General features: G+C 42.7%; 1 non-coding gene across 1 annotated transcript; it reads left to right on the top strand.

Moving 5' to 3' along the window:
- Window positions 1-4,763: 4,763 nt before the first annotated feature.
- On the top strand, window positions 4,764-4,956 carry LOC112322303 (U2 spliceosomal RNA). The gene has a single exon (XR_002976623.1). It is a non-coding gene; the product is annotated as a U2 spliceosomal RNA (small nuclear RNA).
- Window positions 4,957-6,645: the final 1,689 nt, after the last annotated feature.

The following is a 6,645-nucleotide window of genomic DNA, read 5'->3' as shown; positions in this document are numbered from 1 at the left end:
TGCTTAATCCCTTCACCTTCTTTCATCTAGTACCCCAGGCCCCCAAACTTAAAGAGAGAGAGAACTGAACTGCAGAGGCTGGACTAAGCCCCCTAAGCAGCAGGAGGGCTGATTTGCTGTCATGGGAACTTTGTCCCCTGAAATCTTTGCTGTACTGCCAATGCCGTTTAGATAACTCACCTTCTATTTATATCAGATGTGTATTACTGCTCACAGTTACCAAACTCTTACTCATACTGACTGTTAATTGATGATTCTGACTGCCTTAGGGTAACTGCATATAACTTTCTCATTTCTGGTGTCTTTTAGCTTTTCTTATTATAACGACAGCTTCCTTGTAATTTTCACACAATGTTCCCAAGATAATTTAATCATCTACCTAATCACTATCACTCTTGTTTGGGCAGATAGGTTTCTCTAAGCCACCTAGTACATACCTCTGCTCTATAACTTGGCTGCCCTTGAGTCAGATAACCACTCCTGACAAAATCAGCTATGGACTGGGTGGTGGGTCAGGAGACACCATCAAGCAACCCAGAGGTACTTTTCTGCCAAAAAGCTGTGGGTATGGCAAGTATTCAGAGTTATAGGTACCCCTTTACAGTGACTTTAGGTAAGACATTCAAACCTTAGGAGCCTCAGTGGCCTTTATAAAAAAATGAAAATAATTAGGTATCTTCTATCTATTCCATAGAATTGTTAGGAAAGGGAAATAAAATATTGTTGAGTTATAAAGCATTCGACCATGTAAAACAACTAGCACAATCCCTGGCATATAACTCTGTTGATAGATGCTCTATTGAAAGAGATATAACAGGATGTGTGAAGTGCCCAGTATCAAAATGGGCTCTTCAGGCCCACTGCTGAGAACTATAGTGCTAAGCACTACATACTCTTAGTCCAGCGCACTGCCAGGCACCGGGGCTGCCAGCAGGGCTTGCTGACAGTACCTGTCAGAAGAGCCACCAGTCCTGGCTGGTGTAGCTCAGTGGACTAAGTGCCGGCCTGAGAACCAAAGGGTTGCCGGTTTGTTTCCCAGTCAGGGCACATGCCTGGGTCACTGGCCAGGTCCCCAGTAGGGGGTGCGCGAGAGGCAACCATACACTGATGTTCCTTTCCTTCTCTTTCTCTCTCCCTTCCCCTCTCTCTTAAAATAAATAAATAAAATCTTAAAAAATAAAAAAAAAAAGAAGAGCCATCAACTCTATCATCATTCTTGGCTGTGAGCAAAAGTGGGGGAGAACTTTTGTGGCAGCTGCAGAGTTCTGGACTAGAGTCTACTCCCTCTTCTCCAGCCTGGGAAGAGAAACAAATGTTCTTCCTTCTGAAGCCCAGGTTGGGAAGCTCCACAAGTGTGTGCATGTGTGCATGTGGGCATGCATGTGTGACCATATCTACTCCTGCTCCACTGAGTCAGGGACATATGAGAATCTCAAGTGTGAAGCTGCCAGTGCTGGAACTACCAGAGATCCTGCTGACACCCCGTATGGAGAAAGGGGTGGGAGAGGGGTGATGGAGCCGAGAAACAACAGATGGTCTTTTTTTCAAATAAAAGTTTCCTTAGGGCTAAAAATTTTAATTAAAATGACTATATTTTTCCTTTTCAAAAATCCCTTTTTATGGTAGAACCTAGCACACAGGTAGAAAAAAACATTAAATGTGAAGCTTAAGTTATCAAGGCGATATCTGTGTGACTACCACTGAGGTCAATGAATAAAACATTGCCAGCATTCCAGCAGTCTCCACCTGGTGTCTCCTCACAGTCAGAAAACCCTCCCTCCCCCAGAGGCAACCACACCCAGACCTTTATGATAATCACATTCTTGCTCTTTTTTTTTTAAGTTCTTCATCCAAGCATACATCCCAAAGCTCTATACTTTAGTATTGCTTGTTTGGGGACTTTATTTTATGGAATCATACAGTATGAATCTACAACAATTTGTCTGTCTATTCTACTGTTAGTGGACATTTGGTATGTTTCCAGTTCAGGGCTGTTATTTACATGCTGCTATGTACATGATTCCTGGTGTGTGTGTACACGCATTTCTTTAGGGTGTCTACCTAGGGGTGGAATTATTGGGTAATCGAGTATGTGATTCCTCAACGTGACTACAGAACATTTTCCAAGTGGATTCCCAATGTACATTCCCACCAGCAGTTTAGGAGAGTTCTCATTGGGCTACATCTAGGATGATGTCTCTATTTGGTGAGCATGTGTTTCTGAATGTAAAAGGTCTTTTTTTTTAAAGTGAAAAAATAATGGTAGTAGAATTCACAGGTTGGGTTTTTTAATGACTTTGCATGCCAAAATAAAGATCTAGTAGTTCCAATTAGTTCCTATATTCCTCCCCCGCCCCCCTGAAATTCTACTGGAGCATGACATTTCAAATGCTAGCAACTATTGTTCCACATACCATGATATAGGTCATTTCTACTTGTTTTTTTTTTTTTAACAACAAAAACTGCTTTAGTCCTGGTGTGGCTCAGTTGGTTAGACATCGACCTGCAAAATGAAAGGTCACCAGCTCAATTCTCAGTCAGTGCACATGCCTCGGTTGGGACACAGGTCCCCAGTTGGGAGCATGTGAGAGGCAACTCATTTCTCTCACACATTGATGTTTCTCTCCCTCTCTTTCTTCCTCCCTTCCCCTCTCTCTAAAAATAAATAAATAAAATTTAAAAAAACCCAATCCTTATTTTTTAAAAAATGCTGCTTGATGCATATAGTAACCAGCCTCCAAGATGGCCTCCAATGAACCTCCTCTCTCTCAGCTGGTCCGATGGTAGTGAGTTATTGGCAACCTGAACTCGTCTCTTGGTATTCAGGCCCTTGTGGAGACTTCCCACACTGAATAAGGGCTGAATTTGTGACAGTGGAAGTGTCTGTGTATGAATTCACAAGGCAGGTCATAGAAGACATTGCTGCTTCAGCACTGGTCTTTTTGGTCAGTCGCTCTGGGGGAAGTCAGCCACCATACTGTGAGGATTCTCAAGCAATCCTGTAGACAGGCTCACATAGAAAAGAAGCAGCTTACCAACACCAACTTGCTAACCAAGAGACCTTTAACTTCAGTCAAGACTTCAGATGATTTTGGTCCTCAAGCCTCTGGGTTTTCCTTCTAAGACTCCAGAGATCATAAAGCATAGACAAGCCATCCCCCTGTGCCCTGTCTAAATTCCTGGCTCACAGACACCATGAAATGATAAATGATTATTATTATTATTTTAAGCCACCAAGGTTTAGGATGATTTGTTTCAGAGCAGGAAATAACTAAAATAATATAATATGACCACCTAGGAAGTATCTTTGCCAAAAATTTAGACCTGAACCTAATAATGCCTCTATATTTAACTACAGGTTTAGAAGAAGTAGAGGTGACAGAGGAATGTGTTAAACAAGTGTACCACAGGGATGTAATTAGCAAAATGAAGAATATAGACAATTCTACAGCATAAATGACCCAATTTCTTCAGCTAATAAATTAAGAAAAAAAAGATGAAGGAAGGAACCTATAGATTAGAAGGGATTTATGAGTATGGTAGATTGTATTACTTCTAATATTTGCTGCCCTCTCCTGTGGGAGAATTATACTTCACTTTTCCCCACTGACATCAGCTTTAGCCATGTGATTTGCTTTGACCAATGAAATGTAAGCAGATATGATAGTTGCTACTTCTGAGCAGAAGTTTTAAAAGTCATTGTGTGTTTCAACCATTCTTCATTTCCATCTGCCAGGAAATGGGTGTGTGCCAGATTGGGACTGATCATGCCCAGGAGTGAAGAGGATGTGGAGCTGACTCAGTGGAAACTCACGCGAGCAGGAAATAAATCTGAGTTGCTGTGAGCCACTACGATTTTCAAGCTCTCTGCTACTATAGCACAACCTAGTATAATCTGATTCATGCAAGAAATGTTTCAATCAACTATAACAGATAAGTCTTATTAGGATCCCAATTTATGAAACCATTGTAGAAACCTGAATACAGACTGGATATTTAATAATAATTAAGAATGGTCCTTTATTTTTAGGTGTGTTGATGGTATTGCGATTATGTTTAAAACAACAAAAAAAGTTCAAATATTTTAGGGACATAGTCCGGTGGGGAAGGGAGACTAGGTGAGGGTGTGGATTGGTCATGAGTTGGTAATTGTTGAGCTGGGCTGTGAGTGCATGCCAGTTTATCACACATGTCTTTCTACTTTTGTTTAGGCTTGAAATTTTCCATAATAAAAGGGTTTTTTTTTTAAGTTTTACATAGTTTTTAAAAATCCACTGGTGCAGCTCAGTAGATTGAGTGCAGCCCTGAGAACTGGAAGGTGTCTGGTTGGATTCCCATCCAGGGCACACGCCTGGGTTTCGGGCCAGGTCCCTACTTGGGGATGTGCGAGAGGCAACTGATCATTTCTGACACATCAATGTTTCTCTCCCTCCCTCCCCCTCTCTCTAAAAATAAATAAAATATATTTTTTTAAAGTTAAAAAAATAGTTTGCTGACGTGAGTTCTGGAGTTGTTTCTGACTCCCAAAGGGGTGCAGAAAATATGGGAGCTGGGAGAAAGGAGCTGAGCAATGAAATTTAGTGAGTACAAGTACACAAAAGAAGTGTTTGGATCGGGTCTCAAAAAGAATGCATCAGAACTGACCATTTTCAGTGAGAAAGGTGACCAGCTCAGAGCAATATCAGGGAGAGACCTAGGGCACTGGAGCTCTGGAGGTGTCAGCCTCCACGGCAAGTGAGCTGTGTGGCTTAGGTGGGATCATTATTCCTTTTCTGCCTATTGGCTAAAATCAGATGTGGTATCTTCTTACCCGTTAAAGCATCTGTTGTACTCTCCATTTGTGTACTGGGCACTAACTAAATCAACGTTTGGAATAGGAGATGGATTGGGAGCTTGCTCTATCTACTCATTGCCTCAACCTGTAATAGCTTAACTTCCAAGAACGGTGACTTCCTTTTGAGTTAATGACATATTGTTTTCTGTTCTCCCCCTTGTCTCCTATAAAGTGCTCTAATTCCCTCTTACTGAGGCTTCACACTGCATTTCTGCCACTTGCTCTGCTAGGACAGAATTTTCTCTCAGTGGAGTAGACAGAGTAGCTGAGCTAGAGCCATCTTGCCAGTACCACACACAGCAGGGTGTAGGACACGGGGCCCACTGGAGTAGGGGCAGGCCTGGTTTCAGAGAGACAAGAGGCTGGGCCTGGACAGATTCTATGTCAAGAGACTGTGTGCCAGCACATGTGACCCGGGGACATGGGAAGCTTGGAGGGGCAAGAAAACCTGTTGGTATTAGAGAGACAGCCGCAGCCTTGGTGGTAGCACCCCCTGGTCCCCCCACCACTACAACCACCCACAAGAGTCAAGTAAGGAGATCCCGTTTCTCACTCCACCCTGCAAAACTTTCCTCTCTGGGAAACAGGGAGAAGGCAGCTGTGTGAGACCAGAAACATCTCCCACTCCCACAAGATTGACATCGAAGTTCAGTGTATTAGAAATTGGGTTGCAAAGTTACAGAATTGGATGGAGACATCATGAAGTTATTAAGTGAGACCACTGCCAGGGATTCCACCCTCGGAGGCTGGGAGCAGGTAAACAGCTTTATGCTTACACCCCAGTGAACTGCTGCACCTCAGTATCCACAGGGTCCCTTCATCTCCCCTAACGGTGCGACAAAAATGCAAAAAACTTCTGTTCCAGGTTTTGGTGACACACCACCCACTTCAAACTAGACAAAACCTATCTTCGGCAGTTGCCCTTCTGAGTCTTTCCCTCCTCCTGCCTGCTGTCCCTCCCCTGCGGAAAAGCTGTGCCCTCCTGCTGCCCTCTGGGCAATTAGCTGGAGCCCCACTTCTATACCATCAAGGACACTAAAAATAAATATCTATATTTTCTTTTCATATTTTGCCTACTGTGACCTACTTTTAGTTCACTTTCAAAAACAAGGGGATGAAGTGTGTTCTAAATAAACATGCCAATGAACTCTGTTCCACCATTCTGGCTGCAGAGCTTACAGAGCATAAACCAGAGTTGTTCTCTATGGACAGCAAAAGTTAAAAAGGTCTGCGTGAATACCCTGATATTTAGGTTCCAAGATTCCACTTGCTTCACCAAAAATCTGTTTCGTTGAGGACTGTGTCCCACTGATAACCCTGGTACTGAAGAGCCCAGGTGGGTGTTGCCCGTGATATGTGTGTCACGTGTAGAATCACTTCCCACCCGCCCACAAGTCTGAGTCACCTTCTACAGCAACTATGAAATCCAGGGCTTCCTTACAAAGAAAGCATGTTATCAACTGATGTTATTTTAATCATTCATTTTTGATGAGGAATCAACGAATATCTTCAAAACTGGAGTCCATAGGTAGGCTGTCACCTTAAAAAAAAAAATCCAATTACAGTCTGAGGATTTCACCAGTCTTAGGTGATTATTGTCATCATTTAAATACTTCAGCTTAGAGAGCAAGGTATATGTGTGTGCTTTCAAAGTTAGTTTTAATATTCGCCCTAGGAGTTGTTAATAAACTTTGAAGTGCTCTGTGGGAAATACACACTCCAGGGGGTGGTTTACTGGCACTGAAGGGTCCTAATCAGGACCTTGGACTTGGAATCTGTGCCTATTACAGCTTCGTCACCTATGTGTTTCT

Source organism: Desmodus rotundus, chromosome 2, assembly GCF_022682495.2.
Source record: "Desmodus rotundus isolate HL8 chromosome 2, HLdesRot8A.1, whole genome shotgun sequence".
Classification (NCBI taxonomy): Eukaryota; Metazoa; Chordata; class Mammalia; order Chiroptera; family Phyllostomidae; genus Desmodus; species Desmodus rotundus.
This window is presented reverse-complemented; position numbering and strand designations above follow the sequence as displayed.